The sequence below is a fragment of the Schistocerca serialis genome, chromosome 2, assembly GCF_023864345.2.
Source record: "Schistocerca serialis cubense isolate TAMUIC-IGC-003099 chromosome 2, iqSchSeri2.2, whole genome shotgun sequence".
Classification (NCBI taxonomy): Eukaryota; Metazoa; Arthropoda; class Insecta; order Orthoptera; family Acrididae; genus Schistocerca; species Schistocerca serialis.
In genome coordinates this window covers 1099513170-1099541104 of record NC_064639.1, presented here as the reverse complement: position 1 = coordinate 1099541104, position 27935 = coordinate 1099513170, and positions in this window count along the sequence as shown.

The window sequence follows — 27935 nt, the reverse complement described above, 5'->3', positions numbered from 1 at the left end:
CAGTTGAGGGCCGCACGAACCAATCATCATCAACGGATTCGGTATCAGGCAAAATAAATCCTTAAAAACAATAATTTTTGTGAAATTCTAAAATACAAAGTATCAGACTAGACTACGATATTTATACAAGTTAGGAACGAAGTACCACTGTCCCCCCGTCGCCCCCCCCCCCCTCGCCAGCCAGCCTGCGTTGGTACTGCGAGGGATAATAATCAATATGAGTGATGCTTGCAAATCTTAGCGATGGATTTGGAGATTTGGAAGTTAAGTTGCTGTTAGGCGCCGAGAGCAGTGCATTAAGCAGTGTACAAACATTCATATGTCAGAACTGGTCACCCATTGGCGGGATTATCCGTCGTTTCTCCTTCATTTAATCAAGCAGTTGGAACCGCGCGCTTAATCTGGGGATATCTGGAGCGGAAATTATTTTCTCGTTTTCAGTTGTCCTGAGTGACTCGCGGAATATGACTGTCGGCGTTACGACAGCCATCGTCGCAGGGACGGTCGGCTGGCGCCAGTAAATCATAAAAGGCAGAGCGCGGTGCCAGCTGAGGCAGCGGGCAGGTGCGCCAGTTAATTGGGCCAGCGAGGACGGCCACGCATTAATCAGCTCGCCGCAGCGCGATCCATCAGGGCGACTTATTAAGACCGACTTCTGCCTCGCCAGCGCCGCCCGGCTGCTCCTTATTGCTCTGCCGGGACTTGCACGCGGTCTGAGCGCCGCGCGCGTGAGCAGCTGGGGATTGACGTTGATTTGTGAGAGCTGGGACACGCTCCCCTGAACCCCGTTCCAGCCCAGGGGCTCCTCCCGATCTTCAACAAGCTCTTCCCAGGCTTACGTCGTAGATGCCACCGCTATTAATTACGAGCTTTCCGTAACCTCCCGCCTGCCTACAATCAACTTCGGATAGATACATCCATTAAGGGTGGATCGTAACTGATGTGTTGCAAGACGCGTTGGTAGTTGAAGGGAATGCTAACTGCACTGTTGGGCTGTTAAAATTGCAACACTATGAAGGCTTACTGAGCAACAGTAGTGAGAATGAAGTGTACTATATGCTAGAGTATGCTAATGATTTTCTAGTTTCATGCCAGTGGTATAAACCCCACTATGAGGGTACGAAACAAGTATCATTTAAATGCACTATTTAGCGTTAGTTACCTTCGTGACTGGACGTGGTGAGTTGATGTTAGTCAAGAATGACTTTAAGGTGACAAAAACGTCATTATCAACACCCCACTGAGTCTGAACGAGGCTGCATAATAGGAGCACGCTAAGCAGGATGCTCCTTCCGCAATACTGCAGGAAGTCCATCAGGAATGTAGCCCTTGAACATGGTTGCTGGCAGCGGTGCTCACGGAATATGAGCTTGCAAGGAGACCGGACTGCACCCGGCAACGTGGCACTGCGGAGAGGGAAGATCGTCTTGTCCGGCGTATGGCTCTGGCCCATCCAACTACGTCTGCAGCAGCAATATGAGCAGCAGCTGGCACCACCGTGACCCAGCGGTTAGTTCAAGGGCTGACGTCCTGTAGAATTCATTCCATTGACCGGAAACCACTGTCATTTGCGGTGTCAAGCGGGAGTTCATTGCAGGGCCAGACTGTGGTCTGTTGCATTTTCCTATGAAAGCTGGTGTTGCCTCGGTGAAAGTGATGGCCATGAGTTTCTTAGGAGGACGCCATTCAAGGGCGTGCAACTAACGCTGCAACCAACCAGTCTGCGTTCTAGACACACTGGACCTACTCCTTAAGTTATGTTCTGGGGTGCCATTTCGTTCGACATCTACATCTACATCTACATCCATACTCCGCAAGCCACCTGACGGTGTGTGGCGGAGGGTACCCTGAGTACCTCTATCGGTTCTCCCTTCTATTCCAAGCTCGTATTGTTCGTGGAAAGAAGGATTGTCGGTATGCTTCTGTGTGGGCTCTAATCTCTCTGATTTTATCCTCATGGTCTCTTCGCGAGATATACGTAGGAGGGAGCAATATACTGATTGACTCTTCGGTGAAGGCATGTTCTCGAAACTTCAACAAAAGCCCGTACCGAGCTACTGTGCGTCTCTCCTGCAGAGTCTCCCACTGGAGTTTATCTATCATCTCCGTAACGCTTTCGCGATTACTAAATGATCCTGTAACGAAGCGCGCTGCTCTCCGTTGGATCTTCTCTATCTCTTCTATCAACCCTGTCTGGTACGGATCCCACACTGCTGAGCAGTATTCAAGCAGTGGGCGAACAAGCCTACTGTAGCCTACTTCCTTTGTTTTCGGATTGCATTTTCTTAGGAGTCTTCGAATGAATCTCAGTCTGGCATATGCTTTACCGACAATCAACTTTATATGATCATTCCATTGTAAATCACTCCTAATGCGTACTCCCAGATAATTTACGGAATTAACTGCTTCCAGTTGCTGACCTGCTATTTTGTAGCTAAATGATAAGGGATCTATCTTTCTATGTATTCGCAGCACATTACACTTGTCTACATTGAGATTCAATTGCCATTCCCTGCACCATGCGTCAATTCGCTGCAGATCCTCCTGCATTTCAGTACAATTTTCCATTGTTGCAACCTCTCGATACACCACAGCATCATCTGCAAAAAGCCTCAGTGAACTTCCGATGTCATCCACCAGGTCATTTATGTATATTGTGAATAGCAACGGTCCTATGACACTCCTCTGCGGCACACCTAAAATCACTCTTACTTCGGAAGACTTCTCTCCATTGAGAATGACATGCTGCGTTCTATTATCTAGGAACTCCTCAATCCAATCACACAATTCGTCTGATAGTCCATATGCTCTTACCTTGTTCATTAAACTACTGTAGGGAACTGTATCGAACGCCTTGCGGAAGTCAAGAAACACGGAATCTACCTGTGAACCCGTGTCTATGGCCCTCTGAGTCTCGTGGACGAATAGCGCGAGCTGGGTTTCACCGTCTTTTTCGAAACCCATCAAAAACAACCTCGTGGTTATCCCACCCATTGTAGCTGCAAAACTGTACGTTAGCCTGCTGACTGGACCTGTACTGCTGCCATTCACGAACAGCGCTCAAGTAGGTGTTTTCCACATACTGCTGCTGTAACCCAACTGGATCTACAGAGTATCGACATGTTTCCTTGGCCTGCTCCATCACCAGATCTGTCTCCAACAGAGTGCATCTGAGCCATCATCGCATGACAACAAGCGTCATCGACAACCAACTTTAACCTCCCCTGTATTCACCAATCAAGTGCAACAGGCTTGGAACTGCACCCCACAAACTGACGTCAGGCAGTTCTACAACATAATGCATGTAGTTTGTTTGCATACATCATTTTGGCCGTTACACCGGTTTTTAACATGCTGAGAGAATTAGATTACGAAATGAGACACTTAAAGTAGTGAAGGAGTTTTGATATTTGAGGAGCAAAATAACTGATAATGGTCGAAGTAGAGAAGATATAAAATGGAGACTGGCAATGGCAAGGAAAGCGTTTCTGAAGAAGAGAAATTTGTTAACATCGAGTATAGATTTAAGTGTCAGGAAGTCGTTTCTGAAAGTATTTGTATGGAGTGTTGCCATGTATGGAAGTTAAACATGGCCGATAAATAGTTTGGACAAGAAGAGAAGCTTTCGAAATGTGGTGCTACAGAAGAATGCTGAAGATTAGATGGGTAGATCGCATAAATAATGATGAAGTATTGAGTAGAATTGGGGAGAAGAGGAGTATGTGGCACAACTTGACAAAAAGAAGGGACCGGTTAGTAGGACATGTTCTGAGGCATTAAGGGATCACAAATTTAGCATTGGAGGGCAGCGTGGAGGGTAAAAATCGTCGAGGGAGACAAAGAGATGAATACACTAAGCAGATTCAGAAGGATGTGGGTTGCAGTAAGTACTGGGAGATGAAGAAGCTTGCACAGGGTAGGGTATCATGGAGAGCTGCATCAAACCAGTCTCAGGAGTGAAGACCACAACAACAACAACAACAACAACCATTTTACATTTACAATGGCTTGTCTTGCGCTTACATAAACCTGTGATGTTACACTGTTAATCACTGAAATAAGTTATCTAGACAACAGAATTCCCGAAATTTGTTTTCTCTAAATTAATTACTTTTTGGTTGAGCTTTAACAAGTCAAGTTAAGAGGTATTCTTGAAAGGTCTGGGCCCCACATTGTGGTATCATTCATTACTTGTAATATGAGTGGAATGTTTTAAATTCAATGGAGGACATTGGCTGAACAGATATAACAACGATAGCAAAATGTTCAAACAAATAGGATACGTTAAATGCCCCAGGCTAACACAGCGGTTTTAAATTACAGACCAAAATTTAACACGGTCCTTTTAAGAGATCTGACAAAATTATAGCAAGGTTTTTGGAGGTCAAATGTTACTACGACTAGCACAAACTTAATAAAAAGTTTTAAGAACTTAAATGTTCTGAGCTAACAAAGTGGTGTTTAATTACAGACCAATATTTAAGACGGTCTTTTAAGAGAGCTGGCAAATTTAAGGAAATACGAGACCCAGCAAATGGTTCGACTGACTGGGGAAAACTTCATGCCGAAAGGGCACATAACCAAAAGGGATCGAAGCCAATAGGCAAAAAATTCGTGAACTCTTAAAAGAGGCCCTCACAAACCAGTGGAGAAAAGACTTCACCAGCAGTTAGTGTGCGGTAAAGCAGCTCCACACAGGGTAACGGCAGCGGCGAATTACAAATGCAGCCGCGCCGTGTAGCCACGCGGTCTTAGGCGTCTTTCCATGGTTCGCGCGGCTCCTCCTGTCGGAGGTTCGAGTCCTCCCTCGGGCATGGGTGTGTGTGTTGTACTTGGGTTAAGTTAGTTTAACTAGGGTGTAAGCCCAGGAATCTATGACCTCAGCAGCTGGGTCCTATAGGAACTTACCACAAATTTCTAAAATTCCAAATGCCGGCCAGTAATATCGTGCCGCAGGTGCGCTCACCCTCGTCAGGCTGGACCAATTGTACACATAGACTTCAGAAACACTAATTGACCCACCAGGTAACAGCAGGCGCCCGTATAATAAGCGTCGTGCGACAAGAAGGTGCCTAGAAACACCAACAGGTCAGTTAGTATGATAACACACTTCCAGCAACTAGCTACCTGAACAAGAAATCCACAATGAGGTACAACAGCAGCTGTCGAACGGCGATTAACTGACTAAATTGAGAATTACAATAATAGTGCAGATTAAACTCTGGAGCGAACCAAGAATAGGTATAGTAATATAACCAAACTACAAACGTAGAACTGCCCTTCCGTGTTGAAATCCTGGTTCTGTTAACCCATTAAGTCCCAAATAAAATTTTTTTAAAAATTCAATTTTTTATTCCTTAATTATAATGTACATAGTGTATGAACCACAATAAGTACATAAATAGCCAAAGAAGATTTATACATGCTGATATAATAGCCGTCCTCAAAATAGGACACTGGGATCTAACAGTATTTTATACCATACTAAACTGTATTCAAGTCTTAACTATTTATTTCTTGTGAAATGGTACAAAACACTTCACACAAAGTGTTACATGGAATTTAACACAATATGTTTTTTGGTTTCCCGTTGCATTTAGCTCTTACACATCTTCTTTGCGTGCTTCTTTTGTCAATCATATGACCAATTCCATCAAACCTGATGTCTGGTATCACTCTCAACTGACTTGATGGGTATTCAATTGGACGTCCAATATTCGGTTTTCCAGTGTCCAATTTCAGGTATGTAACTGTAACAGCACCTCTGAAATCCAATAAATCCTGTGCATTTTTCCCATGTACTAGTCTGTAGAAGAGTCAGGCATTTCCAGCAAACGTCTAATAGGACCCAGTACCATTTTTTCCCTCTAATTACCGTCGCATATTTTCCAACTAACCAGTTGTGGTGGTCAACACCTACCATATACGCGTTATACGACTTCAAAACGGCAGGTTGTTGCACTTGTGTCTTCTTACTTGCTTGTCTACTGTACCGCGTAGCTGCTCCCAAAGGTTCAACTTGGTCAAAATTTGTACCAATTGTAACGCATCTGTTGTTGTGCCATCGAACAAATAAGACTTCACCATTCCTGTCGAACTGGTAGTCACAGTTTCCTCGAACTGTCTTTTTCAGTTCGTTGCTGCTCAGTAGTGGACAGTCACCAACTCGATTCTCTCTGACAGTCCTAGTTGCTCGAAAACCCAAATTTCTCAAATGAATCAGATCTCTACTAGTGAAGAAATTGTCAAAGTACACGCAATGATTCTTGGGTTTTACAATGCAGTCCGACATGTTTAGGACTACTCTTGATCCCAATAGTAGGTCATCCCGTGCAGTGTCTTCTGGACCCTTTCCACAGTATAAATCAAATTTGAAACAGTAGCCACTTGCTCAACAATGAGACCACAACTTATAGCCAAATCTAATAGGCTTGCCTCGGATAAACTGTCCATCTGGAACTGTATTATTTACTAATGGGTAACATATTCATAAATATACTTACATAATACACTGTAAATTTCAAAGTAACTTCATATCATATATATATAAGAGGGATCGCTACTTACCACAGCAACAAAATCTGGTAAAATTACCATGTTCTAAAAAGAAAATACATCAGCAGTAGCAGAGTTTCATATTCGAACATGCAGCAATACCAATAACTGAAATGATAACACCAAGTCCCAGTGTCCTATTTCGAGTACACCAAATTTTATAACAATGGAAAACAATGAATATAGCTCCAATTGAGCTAACAATGCAAGTAGTTTAAAAGACACATTGTTGACTATAAGTAAACGCAAAAATATCTTTGCCACATATTTCAAATATTACTAAATTGTCGATAAAGTAAATACTTGTAATAACGAAAAGTGTGCCTTAGTATTCAATAATCAGTTAATGGTAGGATTTATTGCTTTTAATTTCCTGTAAGCATACATTTGTTATAAAAAGCATCAACAAATGACGTAGAACAGTAATAGTTGCAAATTAATAATTTATTATGTATTTATAAATAAATATGTGCTCTGTCCTCAAAATAGGACACTGGTACTTAATGGGAGTATGATAACGCACTTCCAGCAACTAGCTACCTGAACAAGAAATCCACAATGAGGTACAACAACAGCAGTCGAACGGCGATTAACTGACTAAATTGAGAATCACAATAATAGTGCAGATTAAACTCTGGAGCGAACCAAGAATAAGTATAGTAATATACCCAAACCACAAACGTAGACCTGCCCTTCCGTGTTGAAATCCTGGTTCTGTTAATTTCAGAACGATCAGATACCAGTACAAGACGGTCGGCGGGCCCAATCAGGATCCAAGAACCAAGTAAGGCATCTCGCCTTACAACATTCAATCGCGCCAACACAGAAAATTTCACAGCTCTTCGGTAGCGCACCTGGCATAGTAATAGCTATGGCCCGACCAGAATCTAAAACATAATTAAAAGAGCAGATTAATCATAAATGTTCATGACAGCACCAGTTACACACGTGACCACCGTCACAATCCCATCGCTTGCACAGACGGTGGCACCAACAATGTTAGGCATCATTTGACAAAGAGAAACAATACTCAGTTGGGTGGTGGGGGGGGGGGGGGGGGGGGAGAGGAAATCGCAACTAAGTGACTTTCCAGGAAAGCAGCACAGGGTGCAGAGCGAACACTGAGATAGACACGTACAAACATCTTCTGTAAGCGATACAGACCACAGTAACGGCGAATCCAAACTTCCCGGAAAGCACAAATTCACAATTCAGGGAAGAATCACATAGGGCAGGGCACTAATGACAGAGCCCACTACCGCTCCCGGACTAGATCACACAAGACGGCTTGACAAAAGGAAAGAGGTGCCCTTTCAGCGCACCGGAATCAGCTAATCATAATAAAAGTCGTTCCAGTTGCAATCGTTTCCTAAGAGTGAATCGGCCAAGACGCCGACTACCATCGCGTGACAACACACGTTCTCTCCAACTGACTTCCTTCCTCCTCGTTCCCGGTGACTGTCCCTTCCGCATTCACTCGACTAGCAAGTATTTCAAACGAGAATACACCGCCCAAGAGCGTCGCCTCGCGGACAGAGGCAAAACGAACCAGAATTTCAATGTAGAGGCCTCAATCGGTAGGAGCCGACACGACTCATTGGTGTTGCGACATTTTTCCCGTCAGTGTATATAGAGATTACACAGTGAATGTTTTGTTCGGTAATCGCGTTTGACTGTTCTTTTTCGTGAGGAGAAATCTCTTCAACATTTCCCGTCTCAAGACCAAGACCAAAGTCAATAGCCGGCCGGAGTGGCCGTGAGGTTCTGGGCGCTTCAGTCTGGAACCGAGCGATCGCTACGGTCGCAGGTTCGACTCCTACCTCGGGCATGGATGTGTGTGATGCCCTTAGGTTACTTAGGTTTAATTAGTTCTAAGTTCTAGGCGACTGATGACCACAGAAGTTAAGTCGCATAGTGTTCAGAGCCACTTGTACCATTTTTGAACCAAAGTCAATACAATTGTTATTCGCGAGTTGTTGTATGCAGACAATGCAGCTCTGGTAGCAACCTCAGGGGATGAGCTGCAGTGTCTAATCAGCAAGTTATCACATGCATGTGGAAAATTTGGTTTTACCATCATCCTCCAAAGGACTAAGATCACATCGCAGGGGGCCACCAGCCGTCCATCCATCACCATTAACGACAATCCTCTCCACGTAGTTGATGCTTTTTACCTACTTGGAATCCAGAATATATAGCGACTTCTCTGTGGTCTCAGTTTACCAACAGAATTGCAAAAGCATCGGCTGTCATGGGTAGATTGAAAAACAGAGTATGGAAGAATGGACTACTCACATTAAAAACTAAATTACAAGTATATAACGCTTGTGTTAGTAGCACCCTTTTTATAGCTGTGAGACGTGGATAACCCTTGCTAAACACGAATCCCGACTGAACGGCTTCCATCTCCGTTATCTCTGGAGGAACCTTCAGATCTCTTGGAAGGATAGGGTACCCACCACCCAAATGTTACGGCTCACAAGGGCAACCAGCATTCATGCTCTCCTGAGCCACTGACATCTAAGGTGTCTCGAACAGGTCAGGCTCATGGATCCTCAGCGAATAATGAATAAAGTGCTGTACGGAGTACTTCGAGAGGGTGTCAAGCCCGTAGGAAGACCGCACCCTCGGTTAAAGGATGTCTGCAAGAGAGATCTGACCAAGGCCAGTATCGATCCACGTCATTGGGAAAATACAGTTGGTGAGAAGATGTGCGCAATGGGGTTGAGCTTTCAGGGAACGAACGCTTGCAAGAAGACATCAGAAAGAGGGCAAGATGGAAGGAGAGAGCGGCCTCTATTGGAAGTCCTTCACATTTCAAGTGCCAAAACTGCGGTAGAGACTGCCACTCTCGAGTGGGACTTTTCAGCCACAGCAGACGTTGCAGAGTCTCAACCAAGTAGGCTACACCATCGTCCATAGAGGATGGATGGATGCCATGATTGCTGCTGATTCATTTTCAGCCCCATGGTGCATCTCTGTGGCCCCACACGACTACCACCCGAAAATTCAGAAATAAATTTCGCTCGAAGATGCACGGGCTTACAGCCACGTCACATTCCTCTGCTCGACAATACTGTAGGTCTGCTACGATGTACTGTACCCACACTCTTTTCTGATGTCTTTCTCCTGTAATGATCTTCTACTGAGCGCGGCACAGAACTTCATCTTACAAAGACTTTAGTGAAGAGGGCTTGAGTTCAAAGTTCTGCTATGAATATTCTTTCGGACAGAATAGCGATGGCGGAATGAACTGGTGTAAACTAGCCGATTAATACTGCAGTTACTTATCCTCTCTCCTTCCTTGTTATTTACCCGGCACTCGGCACCACGTTGAATAGTCAATTAATTTTTGTGCGAGAGAGTACAAGAGTGGACGACACGATTTGGGGCTGTTGTCTAAGCAATGTGGGAAATTTGGTCTGCTCATCAGCAGTGAATTATAAGGTACTGTATTGTGACTGCTCTCTGTTTTACGTTTGGTGTGTTCTGCGACAGAATTACACCTCGAATGTGGAATGTCGAATGAAGTTATACTTTGCATATGCTTGGTCGTGTCGGTTTGACTAGGCATCTGCAATTTCAACGTACTTCATCGCCCCCTTTGGAATAAACGGTGGACCATTACAGTGATTTAGATATCGCGCTTTCATTTTGCTGTATCCTCGAAGTGAACAGCTAGTATGTCGTTCCAGTATGTCTCCCCTTGATCGTATTGTAACATGAACGTGTTATTATTGCCAATGAAAGGCTGTGGGCGATGGGGTTATTTGGCAGACAAGTAAAGTCCATACGACAGATTTATCTGAAATACAATATGTTTCATTTAGTAAAGATCATCGAGGTGACAAAAGTCATCGAATACCTCCTGATATCACGTCGGAACTCCTTTCGCCCGGTGTAGTACAGCTACTCGACGTGACGTGGACTCAACAGGTCCTTGGAAGTCCCCAACAGAAATGTTGAGCCATGCTGCATCTATCAGTCCACATCTTCCGGTGCACAATTTTGAGCACGAACTGTCATCTCGATTATGTCCCATAAATTTTCCATCGGATTGATGTCGGGGGATCTGGGTGATCAAATCGTTCGTTCGAAATGTCCAGAACATTCTTCAAATCAATCGCGAACAATTGCGGCCCGGTGACATAACACATTTGACGCACTGTAATCCATAAAAATCCCATCATTGTTTCGGTACAGGAAGTTCACGAATGACTGGAAATGGTCTCCAAACAGCCGAACATGATCATTTCCAGTCAATGATGAGTCCATTCCACATAAACATAGCCCACACCATAATGGAGCCATCATCAGCTTGCTACGTGCCTTGTTGACTAACTGGGTTTATGGCTTCGTGGGGCCTACGCCACACTGCAACCCTACCAACAGCTCTTACCAACTGAAAACGGAACTCATCTGTCCAGGCCACGGTTTCAGTCGTCTAGGGTGCAACCTATTTTCTCACGAGCCCAGGAGATACGCTGCAGGCGATGTCGTGTTGTTATCAAAGGCACTCACGTCGATTGTCTGCGGCCATCTCCTCTTAATACAAAGTTTCGCTGTACTGTCCTAAAGAACACTCTCGTCATACGACCCACAGTGATTTCTGCGGTCATTTGGTAATTTCACGTAGTGTTGCTTGTCTGTTAGCACTGACAGCTCTACTCAAACGCTGCTGCATTCGGACATTAAGTGAAAGCCGTCGACCACTGCATTGTGCTTGTTGAGAGGTTTTCTAGGTACGCTCTTGACACTGAGGATCTCGGTATACTGATTTCCGTAACGACTTCTGAAATGGAATGTCCCGTGCTTCTATCTCCAACTACCATTCGGCGTTCGACTTCTCTTAATACCTGTCGTGCGGTCTTAATCGCGTTGGAAATCTTTTCTCATGAATTACATGAGTGCAAATGACAGCTCCATCAATGGACCGCACTTTTAAGCCTTGTGTATGCGGCACTACCGCTATGTGTATATGTGTATATCGCTGTACAGTGACTTTTTGCCACCTTACTGTACTAATTTAGGTGAATTTACTTGATAAATTATTAACGCGTCACATCAGTTGTGGGTATCACAAGTGGCTTCTTGTGCTGGTTATTTTTACGACTGTGTGCTTCTTAAAACGAGTCCTGTTGCAGATTCCATAAGAGATTAATTTGGCCTTTTTTGGATTAACACATACGCTACGAAACTTCCTGGCAGATTAAAACTGTGTGCCCGACCGACACTCGAACTCGGGACCTTTGCCTTTCGCGGGCAAGTGCTCTACCATTTGAGCTACCGAAGCACGAATCACGCCTGGTACTCACAGCTTTACTTCTGCCAGTATCTCGTCTCCTACCTTCCAAACTTTACAGAAGCTCTGGTTCGCAGGAGAGCTTCTGTAAAGTTTGGAAGGTAGGAGACGTGATACTGGCAGAAGTAAAGCTGTGAGTACCGGGCATGAGTCGTGCTTCGGTAGCTCAAATGGTAGAGCACTTGCCCGCGAAGGGCAAAGGTCCCGAGTTCGAGTGTCGGTCGGGCACACAGTTTTAATCTGCCAGGAAGTTTCATATCAGCGCACACTCCGCTGCAGAGTGAAAATCTCATTCTGGGCATACGCTACGTTTGGCACGCCCTGGGCAACGCTGAAACCTCTTTTAATGGGTTAATGTTAAGTATAAATTCAACTTTGTTATTTTTATTTGTTTTAAAAAGATAGTTCTTAGATACATTTTTTCTAGTCGAAATTGTTTGTTTGAATATTGAACTCACTGATTTTATAAAGCGTTTTTACGCACAGTAAATAAATTCTACCATTACAATGTACATAATTAAATGTGTATTGTAACCAGAATGTAAATTGGCCCAGCCCACCACGTTATCATTATTTTCTGTATGGTGTTCAAGATAATTTAATGCCTAGGATCAGTATGATTTTTTACATTTAGGGTTTTGCGCACTTGTCTCTGGACACAGTCTGCCGCCTAGCTACCCACTCCCTAGAAGATAGTCCACTGAAGGTAGCTGAAAAAAAGGTGATGGGCAGCCAGAACATGCACTTGAGAATCGAAATACTCCACGAGGCTTTACTTTAAACATTCGTAAGGGAATACGTGGGACTCGACCTATGGGTTCAGATGCTGGAGTAAGCTGTGTACTACAGGGTCTGTATAACCAAAATGAACATGGACTGCTGAGCGGCACCTATACTATCACGGGCAAGAAAATGTTCCATCTTTTCTACGAATGCCCACAGCTCAAATTTTTCTCTAACAGATAGAACCGTGGAAGCACCGTCCATCATTTTTTTACAAGAGAGTCGATGTTTGACTGGCGGTTGGAGAGTTCAGGATGCCTCGTGCCAAAATAGCAGCCATCAACTCAGCCATAACTTGCATGGCCTGTTGAAGTTCTGGAGCAGAAATAATAATACTGTTCTGTAACGTCGTATGGGTTAGACGTGTTCAAATGGAAAGTTAATATCAATGTATTCGCGATCTACAAGTCACATGGAAGAATACACTGTCTATAGTCCGCGCAGGATATGGCAGCCAATGCGCAGAGACCAGTTTGCTTCCAAAGCGCTGGGCCAGTTCATTCGTCTGTTCAGAGGGGTTGGCCGGCCGACGATGATAGAATCGAGGCGCAGTCCATGCAATCTTTCCCAAATGATTTTACGAAAACTATTCCGCAAAAAAAAAAAAAAAATAATTTTTGCGTTACTTGTAGCTTTATATCAGTTTTATGACGATGCGACCATCATTTCGTTAATGGTCGTAGTTATTGTGATATTTACATGGAAGCGAAACACTGCGACAAATTCGCAAAAGTTAGCAATGAAAACGAGGGGTCACTATGATTTTGCGTTTCGTGCATACTAAATGATATGATGCTGAGTATTAAATTTGGCTAACATACCTAATTTTGCTGTAGACTTGGGTTGAGGTCTTTATCTGTCTCCAATCTCGAGAAAATTGCTCTGATGTAGCACATTCATTTGCGATCGCGTCGCACCAGCGATAAAACCACAGTTAAATATCCACAACATTCCCCATATTTCATAAGCGACTTAAGATATCGAAAAGAGATTTCGGCAAATAATAGCACACAAAAAGGAGAGTGCTTTGTCATATGTTTGTAATGCAAAACTTCACTATCTACCGATTTATTCCCTAACTGCAGAATTGTTTAATGAAGGAATTTAATTTTTAACAGACATATATAGCTGTTGACACAAGAAATGCTATGGGTTTCGTAACAATGTAACTGAAGATTTTACACTTTTATTTTTTATCGAGTATGTGCTTTTGCATAAGCTACTGGCCTTACTTTATCTGAGTTAATCACGTAATAAACTTAATAAATCTCTCAGAACTCTCTCGGAATTGCGTCTGCACAACATGTTAGTGAAGTGACATTATGTAAATTACGCTGTGTTTTGACGAAAGAAGCAGATTTTAACGAGGTGAGAAGAGAAACGTGTAGGTTGTATTTAAAATTCGCCATTCATGACGCTTCTCTGAAAATAGTGCACTGCTCTTTCAGTGGAATTCCTTTTACATATTAACCAAAGCAGAGGTGACAGATCTTTTTAAGTAGCCATCATGCAAGTGTAGGCGCAGAGGGACTTCACTTACTATTTACAAAAAATTGGAGTTTGAGTTTAGAACAGAACTTCCCCTCTAGCGCTCGGCACTTCTCCTACAGCGCCTGCCCGTAACTCGCACCACTACCAATATTCCCACATGATTCCTGACGATTGCGCACCTACCAGCCACAGTATTTTGCGCTGACTCTGCCTGGGGTGTAGCACACGTGTCAGAACCTGAGTTTAGGAACAAACACCTCATTGGCACTTGATATATACCGTGGTAGTGGAACCGCAATGAGAACACAGCGCTGGTAAGCACTCCACAACTATGAAACTTCCTGGCAGATTAAAACTGTGTGCCGGACCGAGACTCGAAGTCGGGACCTTTGCCATTCGCGGGCAAGTGCTTTACCGACTGAGCTACCCAAGCACGACTCACGCCCCAAACTTCACAGAAGTTCTCCTGCGAATCTTGCAGAACTAGCACTCCTGGAAGAAAGGATATTGTGGAGACATGGCTTAGCCACGGCCTCAGGGATGTTTCTAGAATGAAAGGTAGGAGACGAGGTACTGGCTGAATTAAAGCTGTGAGGACGGGGCGTGAGTCGTGCTTGGGTAGCTCAGTCGGTAGAGCACTTGCCCGCGAAAGGCAAAGGTCCCGAGTTCGAGTCTCGGTCCGGCACACAGTTTTAATCTGCCAGGAAGTTTCATATCAGTGCACACTCCGCTGTAGAGTGAAAATTTCATTCTACTCCACAACTAGTTTATTAAAGAACACATAAACAAACGCTTCTCCTTCGGGTAAGTTTTCACAAGAGCTGTTTGTGATAAACTTTGGTAATCACTTGTTTGACACAATTTTGGGGTTAGACAGATCCTACAAATGCCAAAGTTAAACTTCACTTTGGAGTCGAAGATGGCAATACGAAAGTCTCACGAAGATCTGGCGAATAGAGGCCACTTCCTGGCGATGTCTGGGATGGCCATTGTCGGCTTCACTCTGCAGCGGTTACTGGAGGTAGCACGGGCAAGGGTTCTGATAGTTTCCTTAACGAGAGCCCGGACTCAAAGGATGTAACTGCCCTGTAGTAACTCGACGCCGGCCTAAATGCTCTGGTAGCGTCAAGATACTTCTGCAGCTGTTTGCGGCCACATGACCTGATGGAACCAAGCAGGCCTGCAAGGTCAGCAGAGGCGGACGTGAGAGGTCGTCTGTGTATATGTGTGTGTGTGTGTGTGTGTGTGTGGGTGTGTATGTGTGTGTGTGTGTGTGTGTGTGTGTGTGTGTGTGCCCACGCGGCTTCGCCGGGTAGATCACTCACACGACATTCCTGTGAGAATGGTTGTTTGAAGAGAGGGCGAATGATCCATACAAACCACCAAAGACATTACCGCTAGGTGTAAGTAAGGTCATTTACTTATCAACTTTGACAGAGTAACAGATTCTTTGTGATTGCGTAGGCTTTCCCGGCGTAATAAGTCTTGAAAGTCTCAGCGGGACTCATCAGCAGAAGCAGCATTTCCTGAAGATGGCGACCAGTTGGATCGCCGAAATATCGAGTCAAGTTGATTTTAGTATTCCGCAGCCAACCCGAAGAGACTTTCAAAACAGATTCTTTGTAACGTCACTAGTCTTGCTTCTTTGCGTCACGTTAATGTGTCAATAATGTGCAATGCATTAATCTTGTATCCTGACTAGGATTTTCTCTCTTCTGCTGACAAAAAAAATTCTGAATAACAAAACACGACCTGACCTCTACTAATAATTTGATTTTCCTTGAAATATGTACATTTCTCAGAGACAAATCTGGAAGTTACATTCCTAAGAGAAAAATGTCGCTGACAAATTAACAGTAAGTACTTTGTCCATTGCATACCACGGAAACCACAATACCAGGAAGGACAGTACGTAAAAGCGAAATACTACTTACTGTGTGTACAATATAGTAGTAACAATAAATTATTAAATCTTTACCTGATATGGTCCTTCACAGAACTGGAAATTTAGTACACAGAAGTGTCACTTGAGGCAGTACCAGGCTGCGCATCAAGCTGAAATGAGCTTAGTTGACAGGTATAGGTTGTTGGATAATTTCTTAGCTTTTTCCCTTAAGTTAAATAAACACAACATAGACACGTAACAGAGACTTTAGTTATCAGTAATATATTCTCCTTCTCTATTTATGTCTGCCAACACTACGGTAACTTTTCGACTCCGGCACTATAGAAATCACCTTGTTTTGAGGCGAATAACTCGTCGAGCAATGCTCGGAACGCATTTCCATCAGCATACGATGGTTTTTGAAAGTTGTTCGACACAGAGCGAAAAACGTGAAAATCTGAGGGCGCCAGATCTGGTGAATAAAGTGGGTGCGGAATGATCTCCGAACCCGACTCCTCTATAGTGCCTTTTGTCAGTTTATCAGAATGCGAGCGGCGTTATCTGGGAGTAGGATCACTTCACATAGTCTTCTTGGTCGTTTCTCTTGGACTGCGTCTGCAAGACGTCTCAACTGTTGAGTAATTATTAGCAGTGATAGTTACACCTCGGTAAAGCAATTCGTGCTACACCACACCGTCGGTGTCCCACAAGATGCGTAACATTATCTTTTGTGGACGTGCGCAGGTCTTTGTACATGGATTTGCCACTTTGTTTGCGCTCAACCATAAAGACACTGTTTCTCGTCACCAGTAACGGTATAGGACAGGAAAGGTCGGTGTTGTTCACGAACTAACTTATGACGAACAAGCAGAGATGCACTTATGTCTACCTGCTGATTTGCGTGATTTTGGTCTAGGACATTTGGAACCCATACAGCCGATTTTTGAACTTTGCCCTTTGCACGACAGTGGTATGATCTCTGTTCATCACATCTTTCATCTTTGGAGTATAATGACACGGATCATTGTGGATTAATCTGTTTAAACGATCACGAAACCCCAACATGGATCGCTGTGGATTAATTTGTTTAAACTGTCATGAAACCCCGAAAGCCTTCCTGAACGTAGAGAGTTACTAATGTCAAAACAACACTCCTTAAAACGAGAAAATTATTTTTTTGCCGAGGTCCGTCCAGTGGCCTTATTGCCATACTAGGTGTAAAAGTTTCTAGCTGCCTCCACTGTTGGCCCTCCTCTACTGGACTCAAACAGAAGAATATGGCGAAAATGTTCCGATTTCTTCATTTGGCAGTCCATCTTCTAGCGTCCACAGCTCCACTCACTATTTATAAATGGCAAAAATGACACTATGTCCATCAGCAGCAGTGAACTATAAACAAAAGATTAAAATCGATAAATAAACATGTAGTAACCAGAATAGCAACATGCAAAAGCAAAACGCTACGAACTTTTGCACCAACCTAACAATTAGGCCATTTGATGCAGCCTTAACACTACGCCAGATTTCATCGATCTTCGTATCTGGCGTGTGGTGGCGTTCCAGTCTGACCGCATTGCATGATCATTTGTTTTCAGTCGGGGACGTATCTGTGGAGCTTGATGGACAGGGCAACAGTCGAACATCTTCTGTATCGAGATAGGTCAGGACAGTATGGGCGACGTGCAGGCTTGCGTTATTTTTGTGAAAGATACCTCCTCGAAGACAGCGCGCAGTCATCTTCCACAACCGTCAAAAATGCAGCGGTTGCTGCCCAAGTTACCAGCTAAGCGGTCTAGTGGTTATCGTGTTTTGTTTACCAAATGGCACCCCATATCATGAGCTCAGATACGAGCCTATATGACGAATGCGGAACTAAATCTGGCAATGTTCATTATCGTCAAAGTTTTTGCATACGGGTAAGTCCATTATGATGTTATACTCAACAAAATAAATCGTCTGAGAAGGCCACCTCTTATTGCGGAGGTCCTACAGCTGTTATCACATCCCGCATCTCTGTCACCGTTTCCTAGATCTCACTACTCTTCCACAACCTCTTCCATTCCCCTTTCCTCCACCGCTTCTTGGATACCGTTTATTCAGATTTTCCGTGGTGTTCCTCTTCTTCTCCTTCTTCCAGCAATTAGCAATGAAAGTACTCACTTGGGTCATCTTCATCCATTCCTTTCATATGTCGTCACCTTCCTAACTGACTTTCTTCCATCCTATCCGTAATACTGTAATGAGTCTGAGATCTTTGTCTTATTTCTTTATTTCTTACGTAGTCAGATCGGGAAATTCTACATTCTCTCTCAGACGGTCCGTTTCTAAAGCTCTAAGTCGCTTCTAATTTATTTATGCTGGTTCCAAGTACACACTCATGGCTTGTTGTTGGCTCCAGGCCAGATTTGTACAAATGCATTTTATCCATTACACATATTTTTGAGGACCAAAGAACGGGATTTAATTTCTCTATATCCGCCGCTCCCTGCCGAATTCTTTGTTGGATACCTCTGTCACGTCTTCCCTCACGTGACAGGACTCTACCCCGGCATTGTTTTCACACTTTTATATGATGTCCACCAATTTACAGGTTACTTGTGTCACCTCGTCAATAGAGACATCTCATCTTCTCGAAATTAGTTTCGGAACCCCACTTTTCATACGCTTCCAGCGACTTCCTAAGCATGAAAGATGTATCCTTTTCATCGTTTGCAGCGACGACCTCATCATCATCCTCGAAAATCATGTACAAACACTGGTTCCCTACTTCAGCTTCCATTCATAAACACATCCTACACAATAGATCCATTGTCTTCTGTAAATATATCCTAAAGAATGTGAGAGACAGACAGCATCCTAATATCAGTCCTTCAGTTACTCTAAAGGCGTCTCTAGAAATTTCTCTTCCCACATTACGACACATTCTAGAGGTTTATGATACTTCTCATCTACATTTTTAGCATTCCTCTGATCACACCACCGCGATCAATATCTTTAGTAGAACTATGTCGTATGCTTTCCCAAGATTTATGAAGATCAAACAACTGCTTCGATTCTCTATTATCTACCTTAGGATTAAGGTGTTACCTACACATGACCCGCCTCTTTCTAAGCAACTTGGTTCTTTCGTTTCAGTTACAATCTTCTCCATTCCTGATTTTAAAATTCTTTCATACAGCCTGCTTGTGGAACTTGTGACACTTACGCCACGATAATTGGTACAAATTTTGTAGTTCCTGTATTATGTCTGTGGCTTAGGTTCGCTAAGTTCCACTCTGTTGAAATTTGCTTCTAATGCCACGTACATTTATTAAATAACTTACTTAGACATTCATACAGAATTCTTAGGCCGTACCTGATTCCAGGCCCTGGTGATTTCCCAGTTTTCATTTGTGTAGCCACCTTCTATATCTCTTCCGTAGTTATTTGCTCTACCTCTTCATCGTCCCGATTTTCCCATATCTCCCCCTTTGTTTCCTTGTGCTCCGTCCTTTCTTCTGTTAGGAGTTTCAAACGCTTCGCTCAGTATACCGGACATAATCATCAAATTTGCTCTTTTTCTTTCAGCTTTTCTCAGCCCTGCAACAATTTTCCAAGCTGCCGCCACTGTCGTGCCTCTGTGCGTCGATCGAATTCCTCTCAGTTATCCTCCGACATTTCGTTTTTCCTTTTGCAGATATCCTTTTTACTTCCCTATTCATGGTAACAAACAGGGCTTTATCACGTTTGTCTTTGGTTCTCAACCAGTTATTTTTTAGGTTTTTGTGCTTTCAATACATCAATCTGGAGGACACTTTATTCTTTATTCTTAGTGTCCTAGTGCTTCAAATGCAGCTTCGTTTGTGCAATTTTATAATTCATTGGTATATATGGTCCACGGTTTTTTTTTTTTTTTTTCTAAAAGCTTCACTTCGACAATCGTAATTTATTGTTTCAAGCTATCGTTGTTTCTCGTAGTGTACATTATCCCTGTGGGAGTATTTGCTGCTTTAATGTGTATTTAGCCTTTCGATGTTGCTATCATCTTTGCAGCTAACAGGAAGTGGTTTGAGCCACATTTTGCATCCTAGTAGGGCCTATCGTTATTTGCTCTCATCTCTGAACTTTTATTTTGAATAATATAACCTATTATTGACCAAATATTTCAGCAAGGAATCCCATATATCCTGCAGGATCTACTTGCAAGGAAAGAAACAATTTAACATCTCCAAATAGCACACATATCAGCCAACCGTTCTCCAGTGTATTTTACTGTGTCAGCTCGATATCTTCCCATACTCCACTACATTTGTCCACCCCCATTTTTCCATTAACATTTCCCAATAAAATTTTTGCTCTGCGTATCTTTAAGATATCTAACACAGTTGTTAATTTTTCATGCAACTCGTCTTTGACTTTACGGTCAGTGTCATTAATAGTTGCATAAGCCCCACCAATGTTAACTTCGTGGTCATATTTTGAGATTTTTGCATCATCGTCCTCACATTAATTTCCTGTGCTTTTGACGGTGGCTATTGAAATACCTCTCTTGCCCTTTCCTCCTTTTTATCCCCATCGTAAAAACGAATATAATCTGATATTTTTTTCATTTGCCTTTCTTTTGACCTTTGTTTTACCGAGGACACCCACATCTACTTAGAGCCTTCCTATTTCCTGGAATACTTCTCTTTTCTTTTTACCGAAAACTTGTACATCCTACGTTGTTATTAACATAGCGCTTTCCGTGGCCATAATAATCCAGCCTCGAGCCGAGGACACATGCTGGGGAGCAGGCCCAACTATTCAGCCCTCACATGGGGGACCTGGTAATATTTCGGGTTGCTATTTCCTGGCAGCTCGCCTTCCCAGGACTTCGAGCTCCACCGGCCCTACGCACATCAGGATTGAACAGAGGAAAGACGGGACGTTGTGAAACACTCTTCGTCTGGTTTCTCAGCAGAGATCTGGCCGCTTGGGATACACTGCCAGTAGCTACGCTGCCGCCGGTATAGCCATAAATTTCACCGAAACACACAAATCCTTCAGTCCTCGCTTACAGTGCTACGATAAGGCGGTGTCACCTGGGAGCGATCTGAGGAGAGTACATGTTGAAATTCCAGTGTTGTCATTTGGCTGCACCAATGTCGGTGAGTCCTTCTCTACTGCTGCATCTTTGGAAGCCACAAAAATAATCGCTATTCTGTAAATCCGTGTAGGTACTTCTCTTGCTGCACGTTAAGGTATTTCCTCATGTGACGTGACGTTGCTGTAGGATCCTGCAGATACGAGAGAATAGGTTGTCTGTTCTCTAGCGGTAGTCGCGAGAGCCGACCAGATCCTGCATGGCGTTGATGACGGTCCATCTGAAGATATAGTTCCCATGTTACGTGACAATCATGAGATTCCGACCAACGCGGGCAGCAGTATTATGCAGCTGTCGAATTCCGTATTCTCCTTCTCCACCTACAACACGGCATACCACGATCTACTGTCGGACAACTCTTACTCCAGATTGTTTTCTGTATAAGAAACCTGCTGCGTAATTTCGTAAATTTTCCTGTGTCCGGAGGAATGATGGCTTTATTTCTGTCCGCTTTGTGTGGTGGTGCTGAAACTCTAATGATTTGCGTATCCGAGCCCTTCATGCCAGACTGACATTTGTCCCTTGGCTCCTTCATACTGTTGCAATTTCAGTGGCCGGAGTGTAAGAACGAATCGCCGATAATGCGTTGACTGTAAAGCCTTAAGTGGTCTAGACTCACGGCCAAAATACGGGAGACTATTTTATTCGAGAGAGTACGCGGATACCCGCTAATCTTCTGGTCGTTCCTGTCCACTTACAGACATTCACCATCACAGTTACGGGTTCACTCATCCTGCAATAGAAAAACAAAGTACAATTACACAGTTAAACAGAGCTATATTTCAGCTACAATCTGTCATTTTGTCAATTACTCGCCATCATTTGTTGTGCATTTTAGGCAAGGATCATCAAGATCCTTTAAGCTTTACACACGGCATTATATACTAGTTTTGTGATGAAGCGCCCATAATTTCGTTAATGGTCATAGTGATTGTGATATTTTGTGTTTAAATACGACACCACACTAAATTTGAAAAGTTTACAATGAAAAGCAGGGCTCACTAGGATTTTGCATTCGGTGCATATTACTTCACATGTTGTTACTGATGAAATTTGACTAACATATTGAATTTTGCTGTAGACTTGATGGAAGTCTCTATCTGTCACCAATCACTTTGCTTGTCCTCAGCTGCTGATTTAATAAGCATAACACACCACTGTTTCAGGCTTGTTTCGAAAATGCGTCCGCATAACATGTTAATGGGTTCACATTTTGTAAACTCTGCTGTGTTTCGGCAAAAGAACCATATTTTTAAATGCAAACAAGAGAAATGTGGTTTTACTCAAAATCCATCACTCACGACACTTCTCTGAAGGTTACAATTCTTTAACCAGTCAGGCGAAAATCAATCGCTGCGTTTTTTGTATTTGCAGCACAATTATTTTTAGATAGTGGCCAAAGTAGAGGTGATATTAGTTTTTGGATGCACTCGATACAAATGTAGCCGTTGAGGGCCTACACTAAGTCCTTACAGCCAATATGAGTGTAGGTTTCAGCGCTCGACATTTCCCCTACAGTGCGTTGACCACTTGCCCACAACCATTGCCATTACCACTCTCCGCAAGTTTGCCCGAGCGACTGCACATTTATAGAAAAAGTTACTTTGCACGCAAGCAACTTAATCAGGGAAAGTTACCAGAAAAAAAACATCAAAATGTGAACATTAATTATAAGCGTTGTAACTGAGGTAGAGGCACACGATACAAGTCGCTTTCGTCAGCCCATTATAAAGTCAGACGCACTGGGAATTTGCAAATAAAAAGCGACGCAGTCATGTCCCATCTGCAAGCAAACAGCCCAAAAGGCCATATATAGAGGCTCTCAGATGTCAAACAAGGAGCGGTACGAGTTCGAGAGTTGTAGCAAACGGAAGAGATGCAGTGACAGCAGCCTCGGATGAGCCAGATTAGACCTTACCTAACTAAACTTCTACTCTAACATCGTAGCGGGTGATGGTGCACTCGTTCTATTAATTACCACGATTACTAGCAGCAGTGCGGGAGGGTAGAACTACGGCATTCGGGAAAATTGCGGCTGTGGTGCGTTGAGCGTGAGGAGAACTCTGCCGTCGAAACTAAGCACTTAGCGCAGAACTGGTGAACACTTGGGCCGTGGCTGCGCCGTCCTCATACTTAGCGCAAGGTAAACACCGCCCACTACCTGGGCGTGCAGCCTAAGCCGCAGCGGGAGTAAGCCGCGCCGACCCGCGTCTGCTGCCTGTGTCTCGGTTAAGCGGAGCAGCGGCTCAGATAGCTATCTCTGCTCACAGCCACCATCCTCGTGGAGAGTTCCTCTGCAAAATAACTAACTCAAGCATACAACAGCTCTAACAGCTTGTTGCAGTCGTTAGGACGCATTGGGTAAATTAGGTATCTCATGGCACCCTGGTGCTTTGGTAGAACAAACTCTTGAATAAAGTTTCAATACGTAGAGGTCTGTGCGGATATCCGAAGTGATTTTGCTTTTAGAAGCCTGTACTGATATGGATATCTGTTGTTCTATCTGCACATATTCGCAGTAATAATTAGTTTGTGTCTAAGAACTGACAGACTATTTCAGTATCACATTTCCGTCAGTTTGTCATTGTTTAAAAATGGCTCTGAGCACTATGGGACTTAACAGCTGTGGTCATCAGTCCCCTAGAACTTAGAACTACTTAAACCTAAGGACATCACACACATCCATGCCCGAGGCAGGATTCGAACCTGCGACCGTAGCAGTCATGCGGTTCCGGACTGCGCGCCTAGAACCGCGAGACCACCGCGGCCGGCTGTCATTGTTTAAGTCACTATTATTAACCAATATGAATGGATCACTACAACTCTGACTTGAAAGCACATTATCCTGGAGACGGCAGATGCGTAGTTGCTATATGCGTGGGTTAAAGATAGAAACATGGCGATGCTCCTAATCTATCACACAATTACACTTACACCCCGATTCTATAGTACCACCAGCTGCGTAGGACTTCAGTCATTTCTGTTTTATTTTTATCGGCAGAGGGAACTTTCGTAATTACTGAAATCTGCCACGAAGCAACATTCAGTTCTTTGGTGTCTTCACTTCATGGTCTGACTCCTGTTTGTGTATCGTGTACGACATGAAGAAAATCACTGATGTTAGAAACAGTTCAATTTAAAATATACACAGTTACCTGTTGCAACACTACATCCATTGAGAAGTGTCGCACCTTAACATGAATTAACACTATGATGAATATATTAATACATAGTCTGATAAACAAACTATATGGCTAATATTTAACACTGTGCAACATGCACTGCATCGACTCCTCGAGAATCAGTGCGAGCACTAAATCCACATCCTTACACTTGCCCTGTAGTCATTCTTGTTTAGTCATTTTGTGCTTTTGTCAGCATCATTTTTTAGGCGTTTGTGTTCACTTTCGCCTGCTTCGTTGGCTGCATTTGTATATTTTCTCCTCTGATCAGTCAAATTCAATATCTGCTGTGACATCTAAGCATTTATATTAGACTTTGTCTTTTTACCTATTCGATCCTCTGCTGTCTTCACTATTTCATCTCTCAAAGCCAGAAATATGTCTTCTACTTCATTGATTTCAGTGAATCGTTGTCTAATGCTCCCTCTTGAAACGCTCAACATTTTCTTCTGTTTTAGTATCATATAATCAGTCTAAAATTACCAGTGTCTCCAGGTCTCTTCAGTGTGTATGACCTTCTTTCATGATTCTTAAACCATGTGTTACCGATGCTTAAGTTATGTTCTGCGCAAGATTCTGTCAGGAGGCTTTCCCCCCATCCATATTCACCTGCTGTTTTTCTTCTCTTCCTCTTCCTATTATCGAATTCCATTCCCCAACAACAATTAAATTTTTATCTCCCTGACCTATCTCAATAATTTCTTTTCTCTCATTATAAAGAAATATATACATTCATTCAATATCCGCATCATCAGCGGAGCTAGTTGCCATATAAACTTACACTTCTGTGGTGAGTGTTGTTTTCGTGGCTGTCTTGGCTACGATAATGCGTTGACTATGCGGTTCGTAGTAGCTAACAGCAATTCCCTTTTCATTTCTTATTCAACATTAGAGCTACTTCTAAATTACCCCATTTGATTTTCTATTTGTAACCCTGCGCTCAGCTGACCAGATATCCTGTTCGTACTTCACTTATCCCAACTATATCTAACTTCAAACTATCCATTTCCCTTTCCAAATTTTCTAGCCTATCTGCCTGGCTAAGGGATCTAATATTTCATTCTCAGGCCCGTAGGACGCCAGTATTGTTTCTCCTGATGACGACATCTTCCTGTGTACTCTCACCCGGAGATTCGAATATGGGACTATTTTAGTTCCGGAATATTTTACACAGTAAAATGCCATCATCATTTAATCGTATAGTAAAGCTGCATTCTATCGGAATAAATAACGGCTGTAGCATCCCCTCGCTTTCGGACGTTCACAGTACCAGCACAGCAAGGTCATGTTGTCCGACGTTATAAAGCCAGATCAGTAAATCACCCAGTCTGCTGCCGCCGCAACTACTGAAACGGCTCAGAACCCCGCTTCTGAAGCCATAGGTTTGTCTGGCCTGTCAGCAGAACCCCTCCGTTATGGTTGTACCTACGGTACAGTTATTTGTATCATCGAGGCACGCAAGCCATCTCACCACGGTAATGTCCGTGGATCTCGTGAGTGGAGGCGTCCTGATTACTCAACGTTATGTACGTACTCATATACACTTAACTACTTAAAATACACTTTTCATTTATATACAAATGCATGCAACTAACTAAATATCTTAAATTCAGTATGGTTTACGATAGCATTTAGCGTACTTATTTTGTCACAAAGAGTATTATAACTTTTTGTCAATGGCTGTTGAGATAGGTGCGAGTACTATAATGTAATGGTATACAGAAAACTATTATTTACACGCTATTTCTTAGGTAGGACTAGAATTTCCAAATTTTGAACAAATTTATGTGTCAGGTTACCTTCCATTCAGAAGGCTGTTGCACTCAGCGACTGTTATATTGAAGTGTAAATAACAGATTTCAGCTATCAGTCGTCCATTTTAATTTTTCTTACTGGCAGATCTAGATTTCAGCTAGAAACTAGCCATTCTCATTGCTAAGAATACAAGAGGTACATAGATGATGTCATAGTTGCAATTAATGGCTTAACTCATATGGTTTGTATATTACACACCACTATCATTTTTGATCAATGCATGTAATGCCTGTTGGTCGGGCTTCCCCCACAGTTCATTGAATACTACCGGTTGGGGAAGGCGGGCTGTATTGAGAACACATCGGTTGGTTACATGGCGCCATCTGTGTAAACTACGTATATACCTCAAGGCAAGTAAACCACTTCAAATTTAATTACACAAAATGAAACATAAGTAAAAACCTTAAATTGTCGTCCGACTTATTTCATATTTATCATCAAGTAATAAAATTTCCATGTTCACTCCTTCTGAGATCGTTATTATTATTAAAACATTTAAATTACATCAGATGGATGAGGCTTTTTAAATTTTTTAAAACATTTTTTAAAATTTATGAAATACTAAAAGACACATGCTGTATACACCCATAGTTGATATGGCTTAAATATATTTATTTTTATATAATATCTCCCTTTATTAAAACATAATAGGTATATTGTTCATCATATTTACTAAATAGTTCATAGATGGCGCCAAACATCAGTCAGATGCATGGTTATTACAATTTGGCTATTCCACTATAGATACAGAGGGTGCTAACCTCTTTCTCCCTTAAAGCCGATTTTCCCTGTTAATGTAAAACAACCAGTATATTGAATTGCTGTTAACAATACTGATTATGCATCTGACCTAACATATCATGGAAGAAGTTCTGTTTATATGTAGTTCACATAGGTGGCGCCATGTAACTAACCGATGTGTTCTCCATACAGCCCACCTTCCGCAAACAATAGTGTTCAATGAACTGTGGGTGAAACCCGACCAACAGGCATTACAAGAATTTATCAAAAATGATAGTTTTACGTAATATACAAACCATATGAGTTAAGCGATAGATGCAACTTTTTTTGACATCATCTAACTATCTACCTCTTGTTTTCTTAGCATTGAGAATAGCTGGGTTCTAGCTGAAATCTAGATCTGCCAATAAAATTTAAAATGGACGACTGATAGCTGAAATTTATTATTTGCAAGTTTAATTTATGTATGTTGGCAGTCATTAAATTTATGATGTACTGTTATTGTTATAATAGATAAAACCTTATTAGACTCGGTTTATCAGACTGGGTGAAATTAATTAGGATGTTAGACATGATCTGATTAGTTACTTCTTCGAATAGCGGAACACCATATTGTGCCCACAATGAATGAGAACAAAATCTCACCCTAGGTATCTGTCTGTTCCACATACAAGAAAATGATCTGTACTGCCCCTAAACCAGTGATAAATATCACTATAACACTAGGGATATTTGTGGGGGTTAGTGTTGTGGTTTACTTAAGTATGAGCCCACAGATGTAGTTACACATTATGTAAATTAATGCCTGTTTATTACTTCTTCACATAGCGTTTTTAGAGTTAAATCTGCGTCGAATTTTGGAATTTCGCATCGTGGGTGTTGTCACATCCTGAACGCAGATAGCAGTCAAACAGCAGATGGGAATTTCTGTAGCTACTTCATGCACACCACTTTCTATCTTCGGTTTTGTATCTTAATTTTTTACTTATGTTTCATTTTTATAGATGATGTTGTGTTTCAGCATTTCGGCTTCTTTCTTTTCAGTTTACTGGTATGGGA